Genomic DNA, 22,576 nt, shown 5'->3' with positions numbered 1-22,576 from the left:
TTCAGCAGAGTTTCAGGTTACAATATAAACATACAAAAATTAGTTGGATTCCTCTACATCAACAAAAAGAACATTGAAGAGGAAATCACCAAATCAATACCATTCACAGTAGCCCCGAAGAAGATAAAACACTTAGGAATAAATCTTACCAAAGGTGTAAAAGACTTATACAAAGAAAACTACAAGGTACTACTGCAAGAAACTAAAAGGGAGCTACATAAGTGGAAGAAGATACCTTGCTCATAGATAGGAAAACTTAGCATTATAAAAATGTCTATTCTACCAAAAGCCATCTATATATACAATGCACTTGTGATCTAAATTCCAACTACATTTTTTAATGTGATGGAGAAACAAATCACCAACTTCATATGGAAGGGAAAGAAGCCCTGGATAAGTAAAGCATTACTGAAAAAGAAGAAGAAAGTGGGAGGCCTCACTCTACCTGATTCTAGAACATATTACACAGCCACAGTAGTCAAAACAGCCTAGTACGGGTACAACAACAGACACATAGAGCAGTGGAGCAGAATTGAGAATTCAGATATAAAGCCAACCACATATGAGCAGCTGATATTTGACAAAGGCCCAGTGTCAGTTAATTGGGGAAAAGATAGTCTTTTTAACCAATGGTGCTGGCATAACTGGATATCCATCTGGAAAAAAATGAAACAGGACCCATACCTCACACCATGCACAAAAACTAACTCCAAATGGATCAAAGGTCTAAACATAAAGTCTAAAACGATAAAGATCATGGAAGAAAAAATAGGGATAACGTTAGGAGCCCTAATACAAGGCATAAACAGAATACAAAACATTACTAAAAATGATGAAGAGAAACCAGGTAACTGAGAGCACCTAAAAATCAAACATCTTTGTTCATCTAAAGACTTCACCAAAAGAGTAAAAAGACCACATACAGACTGGGAAAAATTTTTCAGCTATGACATCTCCAACCAGCGCCTGATCTCTAAAATCTATATGATTCTGCTAAAACTCATGCACAGAAAGGCAAACAGCCCAATTAAAAATTGGGCAAAGGATATGAACAGGCACTTCACTAAAGAAGACATTCAGGCAGCTAACAGATACATGAGGAAATGCTCTCGATCATTAGCCATTAGAGAAATGCAAATTAAAACTACAATGGGAGATTCCGTCTCACTCCAACAAGGCTGGCATTAATCCAAAAAACACAAAATAATAAATGTTGGAGAGGATGTGGAGATATTGGAACACTTACTGCTGGTGGGAATGTAAAATGGTACAACCACTTTGGAAATCGATTTGGCACTTCCTTAAAAAGCTAGAAATAGAACTACCATACAATCCAGCAATCCCACTCCTCGGAATATATCCTAGAGAAATAAGAGCCTTTACAAGAACAGAGATATGCACACCCATGTTTATTGCAGCACTGTTTGCAATAGCAAAAAGATGGAAGCAACCAAGGTGCCCATCAGCGAATGAATGTATAAATAAATTATGGTATATTCACACAATGGCATACTATGCATCGATAAAGAACAGTGATGAATCTGTGGAATATTTCATAACGTGGAGGAACCTGGTAGGCATTATGCTGAGTGAAATTAGTTGCAAAAAGACAAATATTATGTAAGAACACATTCTTTTGTGGTTAGGAGAGAGGGGAGGTAGGGAGGGTGGGAGGGGGTTATTTACTGATTAGATAGTAGATAAGAGCTACTTTAGGTGAAAGGAAGGACAACACTTAATACAGGAGAGGTCAGCACAACTGGACTAAACCAAAAGCAAAGAAGTTTCCTGAATAAACTGAATGCTTCAAAGGTTAATGAAACAGGGGCAGGGGTTTGGGGACCATGGTTTCAGGGGACATCTAAGTCAATTGGCATAATAAAATCTATTAAGAAAACATTCTGCATCCCACTTTGAAGTGTGGCGCCTGGGGTCTTAAACGCTAGGAAGCAGCCATCTAAGATGCATCAGTGTGTTTCAACTCGCCTGGATCATAGGAGAATGAAGAATACCAAGCTCACAAGGTAATTATTAGCCCAAGAGACAGAAAGGGCTACATGAACTAGAGACTACATCATCCTGAGACCAGAAGAACTAGATGGTGCCTGGCCAGAACCGATGACTGCCCTGACAGGTAACACAAAAGAGAACCCCTGAGGGAGCGGGAGAGCAGTGGGATGCAGACCCTAAATTCTCATAAAAAGACCAGACTTAATGGTCTGACTGAGACTAGAGGGACCCTGGCGGTCAGGGTCCCCAAACCTTCTGTTGGCCCAGGACAGGAACCATTCCCGAAGCCAACTTTTCAGACATGTATTGGACTGGACAGTGGGTTAGAGAGCGATGCTGATGAGGAGTGAGCTACTGGCACCGTGTGGACACTTGAGACTATGTTGGCATCTCCTGTCTGGAGGGGAGATGGGAGGGTAGAAGGGGTTAGAAGCTGGCAAAATGGTCTCGAGAGGAGAGACTGGAAAGAGGGAGCGGGCTGACTTATGGGGAGAGTAAATTTTTTTTTTAAATGGGAGTATGTAGTAAGGTATATATAAGTTTATATGTGAGAGACTGACTTGATTTGTAAACTTCACTTAAAGCACAATAAAAATTATTTAAAAAAAGAATAAAAGCAAAGACTAGATATAGACCCCGTTCTCTGACTGCAGCATAATTACGTTAGAAATCAACCAAAAAAGATAACTGACGCCTCAGCATGTTTGGAACTAGAAAAATTTATTTATAAATAACCAGTGGGTCAAAGGAATCTGGGTGGTGGAAACAATTGAGCATTCATCTACTGAGTGAAAGAGTGACAGTTCAACTCACCCAAAGGTGCTTTGGAAGAAAAGCCTGGTAATCTGCTTCGGACAGGTCACAACCATGAAGACTCCATGGAATCCAGTTCTACTCTGCAACACACAGGGTTGTTGTGAATCAGAGTGGACTCCACAGCGGCTGCCGGTGGAAGGGTCAAAGGAGGAGTCATACTTGAAGTTAGAAAAAAAAAGCGTACTTGAAATGAAGAACGTTATGGACTGAATTGTGTCCCCCCAAAATCTGTGTCAACTTGGCTAGGCCATGATTCTCAGACTTGTATGATTGTCCACCATTTTGTCATCTAATGTGATTTCCCTATGTGTTGTAAATCCTACCTCTGTGATGTTAATGAGGAAGGATTAGAAGCAGTTATGTTAATGAGGCAAGATTAGGTTGTAATTGAAGCTTATCTCTCTTGAGATATTAAAAAAAAAAAAAACTGAGCAGAGAGAGGGGATCTCCTACCACCAAGAATGAAGAACCAGCATGTCCTTTGGACTTGGGGTTCCTGTGCTGAAAAGCTTCTAGACCAGGTGAAGATTGATGACAAGGACTTTCCCTCAGAGCTGACAGAGAGAGAAAGCCTTCCCCTAGAGCTGGCACACTGTATTCAGACTTCTAGCCTTCTAGACTGTGAGAGAATAAGTTTTTTCCTTGTTAAAGCTATCTGCTTGTGGTATTTCTGTTATAGCAGCACGAGATAGCTAAGATAAACAACTATGTATCAAAACTTGCTAGTATCAGCTAAGCATTCTCTTGTGAGAAATTTATCATTTTACTTTTTTTAAATCAGAAAAGGAGGACTTTAGAATTAATGGAGCGCTAGTAAATTTTTTTTTTTTTAGTGGTGGAATGGTTAAGAGCTATGGCTGCTAACCGAAAGGTTGGCAATTTGAGTCCTCCAGCCACTCCTTGGACACCCTGTGGGGCAGTTCTACTCTGTCTTATAGGGTTGCTCTGAGTCGGAATCAACTGACAGCAATAGATTTTGGTTTTGGGTTTAGAATTAATGAGGTAAGTATTACCCAAAGAAAATAATGAAAGGAAATATTAAATAATGGAATATAATGAAATAGGAAACAAATATATAATCCATAAAGCCAGAAGTTAGTTCTTTGAAAAAACTAATGAAATAGTAAGCCTCTGGAGAAATTGACAAGAAAAAAAAGGATAAACATATAATCAGCATCAGGAATGCAAAAGAAGAAATCATTACAGATCTTGTACATATTATAAAGATAGTTTAAAATTTTTGATTCAAGGACAAATATTCCAGAATGTTAAAATTTACCAAAATGGATTCAAGAAGAAACAGGAAATTTGACCATTTCACCACTGTTATTGACATTTAATCAAAATTTTAAAATTTTCTCACCATAAAAAAGTCAAGTCCAGACATTTCTACTAGACTTCAAGTACAGATAACTTCAGATTCCTTTAGAGATTTGACAGTGGAATACTCACAATTTTATTTCATGAAGCTGGTTCCTTGATACTGAAAGGATAGTACGAGAAGGGAACATTATAGGCCGTTTTTACCCCTGAATAGCCGTCAATTAGAAAATAGTAAGCTGAATCTAATACACAGGTCCCCAGGCTGCAGAAAATTCCAGTTTCCATTTTCAGTTCCATTGTTTGGCCAGCCTCACAATTTGCAACAGAATTCCAGACCCATTGCTTGGTCTTCCTCACCATTTTTGTGTTAAAATTGCAGTTCCTTTGCTTGATCTGCCCCATGAAAATCCCGTGTAGTATGATTAAGAATGTTGCTGTCCTAACTTCTATTTGTCTGAACTCCCTACTTGCAAACCCTTTAGAATAACTTTTATCCCTCACCCTCTCCAAGCAGTCTTGGCAGCAACAGCTCAATTGCTTCCTAAGTGCAAGGAAATAAAGGCACCTTTACACTCTCCCACTTAAGTCTCTCATTTATTGGCTGATACGAGTCACGCAAACACTGGTGGTGTAGTGGTTAAGTGCTACGGCTGCTAACCCAAGGGTCAGCAGTTCGAATCCACCAGGTGCTTCTTGGAAACTCTATGGGGCAGTTCTACTCTGTCCTGTAGGGTGGCTATGAGTTGGAATTGACTCGATGGCACTGGGTTTGGTTTGGTTTTGGATGAGGCAAGCAGAGCAAAACCTGGGGTTTCCACCTGGTAACAAATCCAGCCCTGTACACAAAGGATCGTCATCAAAAAAATCTATTTAGAGTGTGCAAGATTGGTTTAACAGAAAATCTATGAATTTAATTCATATTAATAGAGTAAATGGAGGAAAAATTAAGTGAACATCTCAATAGAGACTGAAAACACATTCAATAAATCCATATCCATTTATGCTTGATAAGCAAAGTAGGAACAAAAGGGACCTTTGTTAACCTGATAATGGATATCTATCCTAACCTTACTATTGACATTGTACTCAGTGGTAAAATATTAAAAATATTTACTTTAGAATTAGAATGCACTTTTAAATATTTTTACTTTTAATAATCAAAACTGTGCTAGAGGTCTTGCTAGTACAGTAAGAAGAGGAAATAAAATGGGAAGGAACAGGCGGCGTTTTGTATTGGCTGAAGCCAGAGGAACAAGATGGTGGCGTTGGCGGAGTGACGGCTTCCTCAGACTGGAGCCGCATCAGGGGTGGCAGCGGTAGCGTCAACCAAATCACCATGTCCCTTTTGCAGCCCCTGACACATGCAGAGAAAGCGAGGCAGCGGCGGCCTCCCAGAAGCAAGTGGCCCAGCCTAGTAACCGCAAGAACCCCCTCACACAGTGTGGCTTGGCACAAAGATGCCTGACCCACGGCAGTCGAGTTACACTAGGCTGGCTGTGTGTCCTGTAACGCTGAGAAAGGGCCTGCATTTTCCATTTCCTGCAGCCCTTTTCCGAAGCCTGCTCCCTGGATCAGCTCCAGAGGCCCCTACCCTCCAGCTTCCTTTCTCAGGATGGCGAGGAGCAGCGGCTCCAAGGCCAAATTCATTGTCGCAGGGAAATATAAACTGGTAGGGAAGATTGGGTCTGGCATCCCCCACATACAGTAGTATGGTCAGAGAAGAAGACTGCAGTGTTAGATATGGGTCTTCTCGGACTCAGCCTCAAGACATCTTCAGTTTCTGTTCCAGAAGGTTCACAGTGAAAACTGTACTTATGTTAACTAACCAGATGATCAGTAGAATTGAATGTGTGCATACGAAGAATTTCATACACATTAAACCAGATAACTTCCTCACAGGTATTGGGCGTCACTGTAATAAGTTATTCCTTACTGATTTTGGTTTGGCAAGAAAGTACAGAGACAGCAGAACAAGGCAGCACATACCGTACAGAGAAGGTCCAACTCTCACTGCACTGCCCAATATGCTAGCCGTCGCCAAGGTGGCGTGCAATCTGTAGGATATGTTTTGATGTATTTTAATAGGACCAGCCTGCCATGGCAAGGGCTGAAGTCTGCAGCTGCAACAAAGGAACAGAGATATGAAAAGCTTAGTGAAAAGAAGATGTCCACTCCTGTTGGAGTTTAGGGTTTCCTGCAGGATTTGGTATGTATTTAAACAATTGTCTTGGGCTGCGGTTTGAGGAGGCCCCAGATTACATGGGTCTGAGGCAGCTATTCGCATTCTTTCCAGAACCCTGAACCAGTAATATGACTACACATTTGATTGGACAACGTTAAAGCAGAAAGCAGCAGAGCAGACAGCCTGTTCCAGTAGGCACAGTCAGTGGCCCAACCCCCCACAGATTTCTAAGCATGACTTGAAGAACAAAAGAAGCAGAGTAGATGATTGGAGCAGCATTTGTTTCTCCCCAAATCTAGAAATTTCGGTTCATATGTACACTAACCAGTGGTTGTGGACAAACATTTACATGGTGTAAAGAACTGAATTCCAGTATAAGCTGGCTCTGGGCAGCACTGGTGATGCTGTATTCTAGTTTTAGTCACTGTGACGGTTAATATTAACTGAGATAGTGAAACAGGGTGTCCAGTTTTCTACTGGATTTCTTCCAGTGGAAAAGTTAACTGAATGGTTGACACACAAATTGGAGAAATTGTGCATATGCCTGTTTTTTGTTAAAACCTTTTATTTTGAACTATACTGCTTTGAGATACTTCAAAAGAACCACATAGTCTTCAGCCACAGTTGTGATGGTTGCAAGTGCTCATCACATTGTGCATTCTTAGGGTTTTTCCATCTCTGTGGTTTGCAAGTTTTTCACTTAAAATGTTCTCAAAATGATTGGCTTCTTGTTTGTAAGCCAGCTGATAACGTTTCCAATTAGAGATTCCAGTGTTGAGCATGTGGAAGACTGCCAGCATACCTGTGCTAGAATATTGTTGTTGTTATTAGGTGCTGTCGAGTTGGTTCCGACTCATAGCAACCCTATGCACAACAGAACGAAACACTGCCCGGTCCTGAGCCATCCTCACAATCGTTGTTATGCTTGAGGTCATTGTCACTGCCACCGTGTCAATCCACCTCATTGAGGGTCTCCCTCTTTTCCGCTGTCCCTGTATTCAGCCAAGCATGATGTCCTTCTCCAGGGACTGATCCTTCCTGACAGCATGTCCAAAGTATGTAAGATGTAGTCTCACCATCCTTGCTTTTAAGGAGCATTCTGGTTGTATGTCTTCTAAGACAGATTTGTTCGTTCCTTTGGCAGTCCGTGGTATATTCAATATTCTTCACCAACACCACAATTCAAAGGCGTCAATTCTTCTTCGGTCTTCCTTATTCATTGTCCAGCTTTCACATGCGTATGATGTGATTGAAAATACCATGGCTTGGGTCAGGCTCACCTTAGTCTTTAAGGTGACATCTTTGCTCTTCTTTAAAGAGGTCTTTTGCAGCAGATTTACCCAATGCAATGTGTCTTTTGCTTTCTGGACTGCTGCTTCCATGGTTGTTGATTGTGGATCCAAGTTAAATGAAATCCTTGACAACTTCAGTCTTTTCTCCATTTATCATGGTGTTGCTCATTGGTCCAGTTGCAAGGATTTTTGTTTTTTTATGTTGAGGTGTAATCCATACTGAAGGCGGAGGTCTTTGATCTTCATTAGTAAGTACTTCAAGTCCTCTTCAGTTTCAGCAAAGCAAGGTTGTGTCATCTGCATAATGCAGTTTGTTAATGAGTCTTCCTCCAATCCTGACGCCCCGTTCTTCATATAGTCCAGCTTCTCGTATTATTTGCTCAGCATACAGATTGAATAGGTATGGTGAAAGAATACAACCGTGACTCACACCTTTCCTGACTTTAAACCAATCAGTATCCCCTCGTTCTGTCCGAACAAGTGCCTCTTGATCTATGTAAAGGTTCCTCATGAGCACGATTAAGTGTTCTGGAATTCCCATTCTTCGCAGTGTTATCCATAGTTTGTTATGATCCACACAGTCGAATGCTTTGCATAGTCAATAAAACACAGGTAAATATCCTTCTGGTATTTTCAGCCAGGATCCGTCTGACATCAGCAGTCATATCTCTGGTTTCATATCCTCTTCTAAAACTGGCCTGAATTTCTGGCAGTTCCCTGTAAATATACTGGTGCAGCCGTTTTTGAATGATCTTCAGCAAACTTTTGCTTGTGTGTGATATTAATGATAAAAAAAAAATACTGTTCTATAATTTCCACATTCGGTTGGATCACCTTTCTTGGGAATAGGCATAAATATGGATCTCTTCCAGTCAGTTGGCCAGGAAGCTGTCTTCCATATTTCTTGGCATAGATGAGTGAGCACTTCCAGGGCTGCATCTGTTTGTTGAAACATCTCAATTAATATTCCATCACTTCCTGGAGCCTTGTTTTTTGCCAATGCCTTCAGAGCAGCTTGGACTTCTTCCTTCAGTACCATCGGTTCCTGATCGTATGCCACCTCTTAAAATGGTTTAACGTTGACTAATTCTTTTTGGTGTAATGACTCTGTGTATTCCTTCCATCTTCTTTTGATGCTTCTTGCGTCATTCAGTATTTTCCCCATGGAATCCTTCACTATTGCAACTCAAGGCTTGAATTTTTTCTTCAGTTCTTTCAGCTTGAGAAACGCCGAGCGTGTTCTTCCCTTTTGGTTTTCCATCTCCAGCTCTTTGCACATGTCATTACTTTGTCTTCTCAAGAGGCCCTTTGAAATCTTCTGTTCAATTCTTTTACTTCATCAATTCTTCCTTTTGCTTTAGCTGCTTGATGTTCAGGAGCAAGTTTCAGAGTTTCCTTTGACATCCGTCTTGGTCTTTTCTTTCATTACTGTCTTTTCAGTGACCTCTTGCTTTCTTCATGGATGATGTCCTTGATGTCATTCCACAACTCGTCTGGTCTTCGGTCACTAGCGTTCAATGCGTCAAATCTATTCTTGAGATGGTCTTTAAATTCAGGTGGTATATACTCAAGGTCATAATTTGGCTCTCGTGTACTTGCTCTGATTTTCTTCAGTTTCAGCTTGAACTTCTGTATGAGCAATTGATGGTCTGTTCCACAGTCGGCCCCTGGCCTTGTTCTGACTGCTGATATTGAGCTTTTCCATCATCTCTTTCCACAGATGTAGTCAATTTGATTTCTTTGTGTTCCATCTGGCGAGGTCCGTGTGTGTAGTCACTGTTTATGTTGGTGAAAGAAGGTATTTGCAGTGAAGAAGTCGTTGGTCTTGCAAAACTCTATCATTCGATCTCTGGCATTGTTTCTGTCATCAAGGCCATATTTTCCAACTACTGATCCTTCTTCTTTGTTTCCAACTTTTGTGTTCCAATTGCCAGTAATTATCAATGCATCTTGATTGCATGTTTGATAAATTTCAGACTGCAGCAGCTGATAAAATTCTTCTATTCATCTTTGGCCCTAGTGGTTGTTGCATAAATTTGAATAATAGTCGTATTAACTGGTCTTCCTTGTAGGTGTATGGATATTATCCTATCACTGACAGCGTTGTACTTCAGGACGGATCTTGAAACGTTCTTTTTCATGATGAATGCAACACCAATCCTCTTCAAGTTGTTATTCCCAGCATAGTAGACTATATGATTGTCTGATTCAAAATGGCCAATACCAGTCCATTTCAGCTCAGTAATGCCTAGGATATTGATGTTTATGCGTTCCATTTCATTTTTGATGATTTCCAATTTTCCTAGATTCATGCTTCGTAAATTCCAGGTTCTGATTATTAATGGATGTTTGCAGCTGTTTCTTCTCATTTTGAGCCGTGCCACATCAGCGAATGAAGGTCGTGAAAACTTGACTCCATTCATGTCATTAAGGTCAACTCTACTTTGAGGAGGCAGCTCTTTCCCAGTCATCTTTTGAGTGCCTTCCAACCTCGGGGGCTCATCTTCCAGCACTATATCAGACAGTGTTCCACTGCTGTTCATGAGGTCTTCACCGGCTAATGCTTTTCAGAAGAAGACTGCTGGGTCTATCTTCCTAGTCTGTCTTAGTCTGGAAGCTCAGCTGAAACCTGTCCTCCGTGGGTGACCCTACTGGTATCTGAATACCGGTGGCATAGCTTCCAGCATCACAGCAACATGCAAGCCCCCACAGAACGACAAACTGAGAGATAGGTGGAGATTTGCTAGAATAACAGCATCTAAAATGAAGACTTAAGAAAAGCTTAGTGACTACTAGATTTTCTTTAGGAATCTGTGTTAATTGTGTATGTTCTTTGTATGAAAGAGAAACACTTATTCGTCACAGAATAGTAGTTACCATCTTACAACTGAACATGTGTGTATGTTGTTTAGGTGAATGTAATTGCTGTAAACATGTATATGATCTGGGATTTTGTTTTTATTTTGAAATGGGAACTTTTTTTGATTAGAAGTTCATTAAAAACTAAAAGCTGTTTCTGTAAGGCAATGAGATTTTTTTTTTTTTTAATCAACAACAAAATGCCTTTCTAACTCACTGTGAAATCAAAATTGCCCCATTTTTAATAGACTCCGTTAAGCCATTTTTTAGGTATACCAAAGCCAAACCAAATCTGTTAACCACTGAGTTGATTCCAACTTGTAACAACCCTATAGGACGGAGTAGAACTGCCCCAAAGGGTTTCCAGGGAACAACTGATTGGTAGATTTGTTGAGTATATTCCTTTGCAACTCATTTTAGATTTAGTGTTACAATTTTTTTTTTTTAATTTTGTGTTTTTCTTTTTTTGATCTGAAGGGGAAAGGCATTTTTTCATTTTTTTCCCTTTTTAATGACTTTCTGCCATAATGGAAACCCTGGTGGCATAGTGGTTAAGTGCTATGGCTGCTAACCAAAAGGCCAGCAGTTCAAATCCACCAGGCACTCCTTGGAAACTCTATGGTGCAGTTCTACTCTGTCCTATAGAGTCGCTATGAGTTGGAATCGACTCGATGGCAGTGGCAGTGGTTTCTGCCATAATACCTAGTACTGCAGCTGCCAAGACTTGGTATCTTAACTCCTGTGGCCTATGCGTTAATAGCTGGACTGATTTTAATAAGAATAAAACCATTAAAAGGCTTAACGACAAAATAAAGTTTTTCTTTAAAATCCTTATGCAATAGCTATAACCAGATTGACTCTTATCCTTGGAAAACATCACACTGTGTAAGGTTCACGTAATTGCTGACCCTCTGTGGCCCCACCCACTTCTGTAGATTATCTCTGCATCGGCTTCGTCTCTGAATCTTATTTCTGAGCTCTTTCTTTTTCACTGACTCGAGAAAGAAAACAATATTGAGAATAATTCTTTAAATACTGTAATTTATTCGTTTATAGCATGTTAGAGTAAAAGCAACATGTGTGAAAATGCATTCGGGAGTGTGTTATGTAAATGTGAGTATTTTGCTCAATAACCTTGAAAGTATAAATTGATGTTGTTTGGTCAGGTTGTGTCAGGTTTAATTTGTTTTGGTTTTGTTTTTAATTTTTTTGAAAAATTCTTTTGCAATAATTAATGCCATGATTATCACATTATGCAGTTAAGGGATATATTAGTATTGTAACACTGCAGAAATCTTAATGAATATGAACTGTTGGTGGTAGGCGGCTTCTTTGTTTCTTTCCTATTCACCTTTGTCAGTTAAGATATTGGTTTCTTGACTGATAAACCCTTTGATACTTTTAGTGAAAAATTAGTCTTATAAAGCTATTTTTGAGTATCTGTGTAAAATAAAAACGTTTAGCTTTGGTAATAACTTTTCCAAGCTGAATTTCCTCTAGGGAGATATTTTTCAGTGCTTTTAGACTATGTACTTTTTCAGAAATATTTTTGCAACACTTAACTTTTTTATTTTTGCCATATGAAAAGGTTGTGGTGTAGTTGGTCTGTAAATAAGTTTCAGATTTAAAACTGCTGTTAGCTTTGTAAATCAAAATATAGGTGTTTCTGTCCTGGCATATTGTAAATCCTTCTGCAGCTGGAGCTGGCATCCCATTGATCTTTTAGCTACCATTCATTTTCTTCACAGTTCACAAAAGAAGACTGTGCAATTCAGTGAATGCTGTTATTAATCCTATCTGGAGGCGAATCTTATTTTACCAAATTTAAATCATGTTTTTCCACTGAAATGATGATACGCGTTGAAGACACATCATTCTGAAATTGGAAGACCTCACCATTTAAGGTCCACAGTGGCTTACTCAGCTGAACTCTAGGTTACCATTCTTTACTGTGTTCACCCACTATGCGGGGTGGGGGAGGGCAGTTGGTAGTGTTTTTTTTTAATGTTGGGAGATAGCCATTCTAACTACTGTTGAAAGCCTCTGTTTTGGAAAGGTATAAGAAAATAAAGAATATATATGAAAAAAATGGAAAGGAACAAACAAAATAATCACTATTAACAAATGATACTGCTTATTGAGAAAACCCTGTAGAATCTAAAGTGTTAAATAAGAAAATGTAGCAAGGAAGCTGAATGTAAGCGTAATATATAAACCAATAAATACCAGCAAAACAGAAAACTTAATTAAAAATACCTTTTATAAAGCAAGACATCCTATTCATTATTAGGTGCCATTGAGTCAGTTCCAACTCATAGCAACCCTATATAAAACAGAACAAAATACTAAGTGGTCCCGTGCCATCTTCACAATCATTGCTATATTTGAGCTCATTGTTGCAGCCACTGTGTCAATCCATCTTGTTGAGGGTCTTCCTCTTTTTTGCTGACCCTCTGCTTTACGAAGCATGATGTTCATCTCTACCAACTGGTCCCTCCTGATAACATGTCCAAAGTACATGAGATGAAGTCTGTCCATCCTTGCCTCTAATGAGCATTCTGGCTGTACTTCTTCCAAGACAGATTTGTTCGTTCTTCTTGCAGTTCAATATTCTTCACCAACACTGTAATTAAAAGGCATCAATTCGTCTTTGGTCTCCCTTTTTCACTGTCCAGCTTTTGCATGTATATGAGGCAAAAGATAGTGTAAAATATGTTAAAATAAATCTAACAAATGATGTGTAAAACCTTTACGAAAATGATACGTTATTGAAAGATTAAAGAAGACTTAAATAAACAGATACATATCCTTTGTTCATAAATTTCTTTAATGGGTAAAAGTATTAGTTCTCAAATTGACTTTTAGAATCAATATAATTCTGTTCAAAATGCTAAGAGATTTTCTTGAGGAAGGTGACAAGCAGATAGTAAAATTTTTGTGGAAGAGCAGACAGCCAAAAATAACCAAAACAATTTCAAAGAACAAAATGAAAGGCCTTACTCTATCAAATATTAAGGTTTAGAGAGTTATAATTAAGTACCATAGAATTGGCACAGACATGAAAAAATTGATCAATGGAGCAGAATAGAGACCCTTTTTTAAATTTGTGGAACTTTGATGTATAATAGAGATAACATTGTAGATCAGTGAGAAAAGGATGAATAGTTTAATAAATGATACTGAATAATTATAAATTTGAACAAAATCTTGGGTTTCTATCTTACATCATTTCCCGAATAAAATTCCAGGTAAATTAAAGATGTAATCAGGAAAAACAAAACTTAAAAATTTTAGAGTAAAATACAGTAAAAAAAAAAAAAAGTGTAAATTACCTGAGGAATGATTTTTCAAGCAAGACACAAAAACTCAGCCCATGAAGGAAAAGATTGACAAATGTGACTTTATTAAGATTATAAAATTTTCTGTTTAACAAAAGTTACCATATAAAAAAGTGAAAAAAGAAAGCACAAATGGGGAAGTATATTTGCAGCACCGTCATATATAACTGATAAAAGATTTGTAACCAAAATACATAAAATTACTATCGAATGTAAGAGAGAAAACGAAGTAAAAAGCATATAGAGTAGAAAGGAAGAAATAAAACTGTCCTTATTTGCAGATGACATGATAGTCTAGGTGGACAATCCCAAGATGCCTAAAAAACACCACCTAGAACTTTAATCAAGTTCGGCAGTGTCTCAGAATACAAGACCAACGTATGCAAATAAATTATATTTCTGTGTCAGTGCCTCATTGAACATGTGTGTGGTGTAATGGGTTTTCAATCCAAAAATGATTGTTTGGGCCTCAGTCTTGCAAGGAATTACTCGGTTTACTATCTGCATAAGGAGCTTACAAATCCACCGAGTAGGACTGGTCAGTTTATGATCCACTTAAGGGGTTAGTTGGTTTACGAATGCCATGCCATGAAATTGGCAAAGAGTGTTTCTATATAAGTGATAAATCTCACAGAGGTTTTTGGTAACCTCTCGATCATCAAAAGCCTAGACATGGGCGCATCCTTTCGACCTGGGATTCCTGTGCTGAGAACCCCCTAGATCTGAGTGAAAGGTCTATACTGAGCTAGTAACAGTGAGCTAATAACACTGAAAACCAGGGGAAACAGTGACAAATATAGCAGAGCTGAGCAACAGAGAAATGGCAACAGTGGTGCAAGTGGTAGGAACCACAAGACTGACAGATGGTGGCAGTGGGCAGAGTTGGCCCACTGAGAAGATGGCAGCGGTGGGTAAGTCAGCCCTTGAAGCGGAGCTGAACACCTCTGGGCAGGAGATTGCCAGTGAAACAGAGATTTGGACTAACAGTGGCAGAGACGGTGCACATGGCCAGGTGGTTGGGAGAAAGGAAAGGAAGGAAGGTAGAGAAAAAATGCCCCATGGGATCTTACCAGCATAGTGGCACAGACTGGGGAAGCCATGTTCAAGTGGCTCCCCAGCCAAGCTATGTGGCAGAGCCCACCAAAAAGCAGTGGAGATGGCACACGTGGCCAGGTGGTTGGGAGAAAGGAAAGGAGGGAAGGTAGTGAGAGTGAAGAGACCAGGAAAAAAATACCCTGAGGGAGCCCACTGGTGTGGCAGTGCTAACTGCGGAAGCCGTGTGCTAGTGGTTCCCCCGCTGAGTGGTGTGGCGGAAGTCATGCAAAGTGGCACAGATGGCACATGGGGGCAGGTGGTCAGGAGAAAGGCAAGTAAGGTAGAGAAAGACAAGAAACTAAGGAAAAAAACGCCCCAAGGGAGCTCACTGGCATGGTGGCAAAGACTGGGAAAACTGTGTGCTGGCAGCTCCCCAGATGAGCAGTGTGGCAGAGCTCATCAAAAAGCAATGGGGGCACACATGCCCAGGTGGTCTGGAGAAAGGAAAGAAAGGAAGGTAGAGAGAGAAGAAACTGGGGGGGGGGGGAAGCCCCAAGAGAGCCCAACACCATGGTGGCGTGGACCAGGGACGTGGCTTCCTAGCTGAGTGGTATGGCACAGCCCATCAAGAAACAGCAGAGATGGCACATAGTGCCAGCTCAGCTGGAGAAAGGAAAGGGCGGAGTGAGAGAGAGAGAAGAAACAAAAAGGAGCCAAGTTCACAACAACAATAAAAATGGCACTGAAGGAGCCAGCCAGTGGGGGCAGGATGAATTCAAGCAGCAAGGAGCTGGCTTTTCTCCAGTCAAGTGACTGCGGCCCACTGGAAAGTGGTGAAGGCTGCACAGAGGGAAGAAGTGTGGGGAGTGGGAAGGCATGTATCTCTGATCATCAGGTGCTGTGTCTCCTGCTGGGAGCTCCATGAAATTGTCTTCCCATGCTCCCTGTCTGCTGTTCTTGGTGGCTGAGGGGTCCATGCTGCGTTACCTGGTAAGGGACCTCCACTCCATGACTGTCTTTGTTGTCTGTTCTCTGTCAGTGTATTATCATTCGGTGCTTGGTTGAGTTCTTTATTCCTTTATTTGATGCTTAGGGTTCCAGGATTGCCGTTTGTATCTGTTTTACTGAGTTTTTCCGGTCTTTGCTGTAGAGGGAAGACATGGTGCTTTTCTCCATAGTGCCATGTTAACTCTGCCTCCTGTGACCAGTGATCTTTGATGTTACTATTCTAATTATTTTGGGGCACCACAAACTGTGCCCATATAACATGGCAAATTTAATTGACAAAGGTTGTGTGTGTTCTGACTGCCTTACCAACTGACCATCTCCCCATCTCTCTCCCTGTCCTTGGGCCTGTCTATTCCCTGAGAAACAATAATATTGAAACTAGACCAATTAATAACTCTACAGTGGCTTCAAGTGAAAGGAAGAGTTGCATCTCTCTCATTTTAAATCAAAAGCTAGAAATGATTAAGCTTAGTGAGGAAGGCGTGTCAAAAGCTGAGACAGGCTGAAAGTTAGGACTCTGGCACCAAACAGTTTGCCAAATTGTGAACTCAAGGAAAAATTCTTGAAGGAAATTAAAAGTGCTACTCCAGTGAACACATGAATGATAAGAAAGTGAAACTGCTGTATTGCTGGTATGGAGAAAGTTTTAGTGGTCTGGGTAGAAGATCAAACCAGCCACAACATTCCCTTAAGCCTAAGCCTAATCCAGAGCAAGGCCCTATCTCTCTTCAATTCTGTGAGGGTTGAGAGAGGTGAGGAAGCTGCAGAAGAAAAATTTGAAGCTAGCAGAGGTTGGTTCATGAAGCTTAAGGAAAGAAGCCGCCTCCATAACATAAAAGTGCTGATACAGAAGCTGCAGCAAGTTATCCAGAAGATCTAGCTAATTGGTGAAGGTGGCCACACTAAACAATAGATTTTCAATGTAGATGAAACAACCTTATGTTGGAAGATGTCATCTAGGACTTTCATAACTAGAGAGGAGAGGCCAATGCCTGGCTTCAAAGCTTCAAAGGACAGGCTGAGATATTTGTTAGGGACTAATGCAGCTGCTGACTTTAAGTTGAAGCCAGTGCTCATTTACCGTTCTGAAAATCCTAGGGCCCTTAAGAATTAATGCTAAGTCTACTCTGCCTGTGCTCTATAAATAGAACAAAGCCTGATGACAGCACATCTGTTTACAACATGGTTTACTGAATATTTTAAGCCCACTCTTGAGACCTACTGCTCAGAAAAAAGATTTCTTTCAAAATATTACTGCTGATTGACAATGCAGCTGGTCACCCAAGAGCTCTGATGGAGATATACATGGAGATTAATGTTTTCGTGCCTGCTAACACAACACCATTCAGCAGCCCATGGATCAAGGAGTAATTTCATCTTTCAGGTCTTATTATTTAAGAAGTACATTTTGTAAGGCTGTAGCTGCCATAGATAGTGATTAATGGATCTGGCAAGGTAAATTGAAGACCTTCTGGAAAGGATTCACTATTCTACATCTCATTAAGAACATTCATGATTCATGGGAAGACGTCAAAATATCAATATTAACCGGAGTTTGGAAGTTGATTTCAACCCTACAGGATGACTTTGAGGGATTCAAAGCTTCAGCTGAGGAAGTAACTGCAGATGTGGTGAAAATAGCAAGAGAACTAGAGTTAGAAGTAGAGCCTGAAGATGTGACTGAATTACTGCAATCTCATGGCAAAACTTTAACGGATGAGGAGCTGCTTCTTATGGATGAGCAAAGAAAGTGTTTTCTTGACATGGGATCTACTCCTGGTCAGAATGCTGTGAACATTGTTGAAATGACAAGAAAGGATTTAGAATATTATGTAAACTTAGCCAATGAAGCAGTGGTAAGTTTTGAGAGGACTGACTCCAGTTTTGAAAGAATTTCTGCTGTGGGTTAAATACTATCAGATGACACACGTGCTATAGAGAAATCTTTTTTTTTTTTTGAAAGGAAGAGTTGATCAATGTGGCAAACTTTATCGTGTCCTATTTTTTTTTTTAATTGTACTTTAGGTAAAAGTTTACAGCTCAAGTTAGTTTCTCATACAAAAATTTATACACAGATTGTTACGTGAGCCTAGTTGCTCTCTCTGTAATGTGAAAGCGTACTCCTCCTTACCACCCCAGATTTCCCATGTCCATTCAACCAACTCCTGTCCCTTTCTGCCTTCTTAACTTGCCTCCGGATAGGAGATGCCCATTTAGTCTCATGTATCTACCAAAACTAAGAAGTACACTCTTCGTGAGTATCATTTTATTATTATAGTCCAGTGTGATCTTTGTCTGAAGAATTGGCTTCAGGAATGGCTTCAGTTCTGAATTAACAGAGTTCGGGGGCCATGTCTTCTGGGGTTCCTCGTGTCTTAGTCAGACTATTAAGTCTGGTCTTCTTAATAAAATTTGAGTTCTGCACCCCACGTTTCTCCTGCCCCACCAGGGACTCTCTGTTGTGTTCCTTGTCAGGGTGGTCATTGGTGGTAGCCGGACACCATCTAGTTCTTCTGGTCTCAGGCTGATGGAATCTCTCATTTATGTGGTCCTGTCTGTTTCTTGGGCTAATATTTTCCTGTGTCTTTGGTGTTTTTCATTCTTCTTTTCTCCGGGTAGGTTGGGACCAATTGCTGCATCTTAGATGGCCACTTGCTAGCTTTTAGTTTTTTTAATAAACTTTCTTATGCCAGTTGTCCTAGATGTCCCCTGAAACCATGGTCCCCAGACCCCTGCCCCAGCTATACTGTCCCTCAAAGTGTTTGATTGTATTCAGGAAACTTCTTAGCTTTTGCTTTAGTCGAGTTGTGCTGACTTCCCTTGTATTATGGGTTGTCCTTCCCTTCACCTAAAGTAATTCTTATCTACTATCTAGTTAGTCAACATGCCTCTCCCTTCCTCCCTCCCCACCCTCGTAGCTATCAAAGAGTGTTTTATTCTGTTGAAACCTTTTCTTGAGTTCATATAATAGTGATCTCATACAATATTTGTCTTTTTGTGACTCACTAATTTCACTTAGCGTAATGCCTTCCAGATTTATCCATGTTATGAGGCGTTTGGTGTTCTTTATCATTGCATAGCATTCCATTGTGTGAATATACCGTAATTTATTTATCCACTCATCTGTTGATGGGCATCTAGGTTGTTTCCATCTTTTTGCTATTGTGAACAGTACTGCAGTGAATACGGGTGTTCATACCTATTCATGTGACGGCGCCTATATCTCTAGGATAAATTCCAAGGAGTGGAATTTCTGGATTGTATGGCACTTCTATTTCTAGCTTTTTAAGGAAGCGCTGAATCGATTTCCAAAGTGGTTGTATCATTTTACATTCCCACCAGCAGTGTGTAAGTGTTCCCGTCTCTTCATGACCTCTCTAAGACTTATTATTTTGTGTTTTTTGGGTTAATGCTAGCCTTGTTGGGGTGAGATAGTATCTCATTGTAGTTTTGATTTGCATTTCTCTAATGGCTAACGATGGTGAGCATTTCCTCATGTGAATGTCAGCTACTTGAATGTCTTCTTTGGTGACGTGCCTTTTCATATCCTTTGCCAATTTTTTAATTGAGTTATTCCTTTTTTTGTTGTTGAGGTTTTACAGTGTCTTATTGATTTTAGAGATTAGACCTTGATTGCCTGTGTCATAGCCAAAAATTTTTTCCCAGTCTGTAGGTTATTTTTTTACTCTTTTGGTGAAGTTTTTGATGAGCATAAGTGTTTGATTTTTAGGAGCTCCCAGTTATCTAGTTTCTCTTCTGGTGTTTATGCATTGTTAGTAATGTCTTGTATTCTGTTTATGCCATTTAATAGGGCTCCTGGCGTTGTACCTATTTTTTCTTCCATGATCTTTATTGTTTTAGATTTTGTATTTAGGTTTTTGATCCATTTTGAGTTGGTTTTGTGCCTGGTGTGAGGTATGGATCTTGTCTGGATATCCAACTATGCCAGCACTGTTTGTTAAAGAGAGTGTCTTTTCCCCATTTAATTGACTTTGGGCCTTTGTCAAATGTCAGCTGCTCATATGTGGATGGATTTATGTCTATATTCCCAGTTCAGTTCCATTGGTGTATGTATCTGTTGTTGTACCAGTACCAGGCTGTTTGGACTACCATGGTGGTATAGTAGGTTCTACATCTGCAGAAAGACATGATGGAAAAGCTCAATATTATCAGTCAGAACAAGGCCAGGGGCCAACTGTGGAACAGACCATCAATTGCTCATATGCAAATTCAAGTTGAAACTGAGGAAAATTAGAACAGGCCCACAAGAGCCAAAGTATAACCTTGAGTATATCCCACTTGAATTTAGAGACCATCTCAAGAATAGATTTGATGCGTTGAGCACTAATGACCAAAGTCCAGACGAGTTGTGGAATGACATCAAGGACATCATCCATGAAGAAAGCAAGAGGTCACTGAAAAGACAGGAAAGAAAGAAAAGACCAAGATGGATGTCAGAGGAGACTCTGAAACTTACCCTCGAATGTCAGACAGCTAAAGCAAAAGGAAGGAATGATGAAGTAAAAGAACAGAAGATTTCAAAGGGCTACTCGGGAAGACAAAGTAAAGTATTATAATGATATGTGCAAAGAGCTGGAGAGAGATAGAAAACCAAAAGTGAAGAACACACTTGGCGTTTCTCAAGCTGAAAGAACTGAAGAAAAAATTAAAGCCTTGAGATGCAATAATGAGGGACTCTATGGGGAAAATATTAAATGATGCAGGAATCATCAAAAGAAGATGGAAGGAATACACACGGTCATTATACCAAAAAGAATTTGGTCGACGTTCAACCCTTTCATGAAGTATAGGATATGATCAGAAACCGATGGTACTGAAGGAAGAAACCCAAGCTGCACTGAAAGCATTGGCAAAAAACAAGGCTCCAGGAATTGACAGAATATCAACTAAGATGTTTCAGCAAACGGATGCAGCACTAGAAATGCTCATTTGTCTATGCCAGGAAATTTGGAAGACAGCTACCTGGCCAACTCACTGGAAGAGATCCATATTTATGTCTATTCCCAAGAAAGGTGATCCAACCCATTGTGGAAATTATCAAACAATATCATTAATATCACATGCAAGTAAAATTTTACTGAAGATTGTTCAAAAGCAGCTGCAGCAGTTTGTTGACAGGGAACTGCCAGAAATTCAGATCAGATTCAGAAGAGGATGTGGAACCAGGGATATCATTGCTGATGTCAGCTGGATCTTGGCTGAAAGCAGAGAATACCAGAAGGATGTTTACTGGATTTCCCGTGTCCATTCAACCAACTCCTGTCCCTTTCTGCCATCTCATCTCACCTACCAACAGGAGCTGTCCGTTTAGTCTCATGTATCTAGTAAAACTAAGAAGTATAGTCTTCACATCTTTTGTCTCTTGCTAATATTTTCCTTGTGTCTTTGGTGTTCTTCATTCTCCTTTGCTCCAGGTGGGTTGGGACAAATTAGGGGTAACATTGCGAAGAATGGGAATTCCAGCACACTTAATTGTGGTCATAAGGAACCTGTACATAGATCAAGAGGCAGTTGTTGGGACAGAACAAATGGATACTGCACGGTTTAAAGTCAGGAAAGGTATGCGTCAGGGTCGTATCCTTTCACCATACCTATTCAATCTGTATGCTGAGCAGATAATCCAAAAAGCTGGACTATGTGAAGAAGGACGGGGCATCAGGATTGCTGGAAGACTTATTAACAACCTGCGTTATGCAGATGACACAACCTTGCTTGCTGAAAGTGAAGAGGACTTGAAGCGCTAACTGATGAAGATCAAAGACCACAGCCTTCAGTATGGATTGCATCTCAACATAAAACAAAAATCCTCACAACTGGACCAGTAAGCAGCATCATGATAAATGGAGAAAAGATTGAAGTTGTCAAGGATTTCATTTTACTTGGATCCACAATGAACACCCACAGAAGCAGCAGTCAGGAAATCAAAAGACGCATCGCATTGGGCAAATCTGCTGCAAAAGATCTCTTTAAAATGTTGAAAAGCAAAGATGTCACCTGAAGACTAAGGTGTGCCTGATGCAAACAATGGTATTTTCAGTCGCATCATATGGATGCGAAAGCTGGACAGTGAATAGGAAGACAGAAGAAGAATCGATGCCTTTCATTTGTGGTGTCGGCGGAGAGTATTGGCTATACCGTGGACTGCCAAAAGACCACACTAATCAGAGAGTATTGGCTATACCGTGCACTGCCAAAAGACCAAAGTAATCTGTCTTGAAAGAAGCACAACCAGAATGCTCCTTAGAAGCAAGGATGGTGAGACTGCCTCTTACATACTTCGGACATGTTTTCGGGAGAAATCAGTCCCTGGAGAAGGACATCATGCTTGGTATAGTACAGGGTCAATGAAGAAAGAAAAAGACCCTCAGCAAGATGGCCTGACACAGTGGCCGCGACAGTGGGCTCTAGTGTAGCAGCAGTTGGGATGTGGAGCAGTGTTTTGCTCTGCCGTGTGCAGGGTTGCTGAGGGTCGGAACCAGCTCCGCGGCACCTAACGGCAACAGAGTGAGCTATCGTATTTTGATATATTCGTATAATACTAAATAAATTTTTAACACTGAAAGGCAAAAGTTACTGTGTGGGGTTTAATCCATCAACGTGGATGAATCTGAAATACCTAATTTTGAGAGAAAAAAGCAAATTACAGAAGAATATATATGGTATAGGAAGTTCAAAGACAAGAAGCAGCCCAG

At 40.2% G+C, this 22,576-nt stretch overlaps 1 protein-coding gene and 1 pseudogene across 14 annotated transcripts in view; both read left to right on the top strand.

Moving 5' to 3' along the window:
- LMBR1 (limb development membrane protein 1) overlaps positions 1-22,576 on the top strand; it is a 252,099-nt gene that overhangs the window by 134,114 nt on the left and 95,409 nt on the right. The gene's annotated exons all lie outside the window — the stretch shown is intronic.
- LOC135228503 (casein kinase I-like) lies at positions 1,682-12,224 on the top strand (annotated as a pseudogene).

The sequence above is a fragment of the Loxodonta africana genome, chromosome 22 (assembly GCF_030014295.1).
Source record: "Loxodonta africana isolate mLoxAfr1 chromosome 22, mLoxAfr1.hap2, whole genome shotgun sequence".
Lineage (NCBI taxonomy): Eukaryota > Metazoa > Chordata > Mammalia > Proboscidea > Elephantidae > Loxodonta > Loxodonta africana.
The sequence above is the reverse complement of the archived record's forward strand: the minus strand, read 5'-3'. Positions and strand labels throughout refer to the sequence as shown.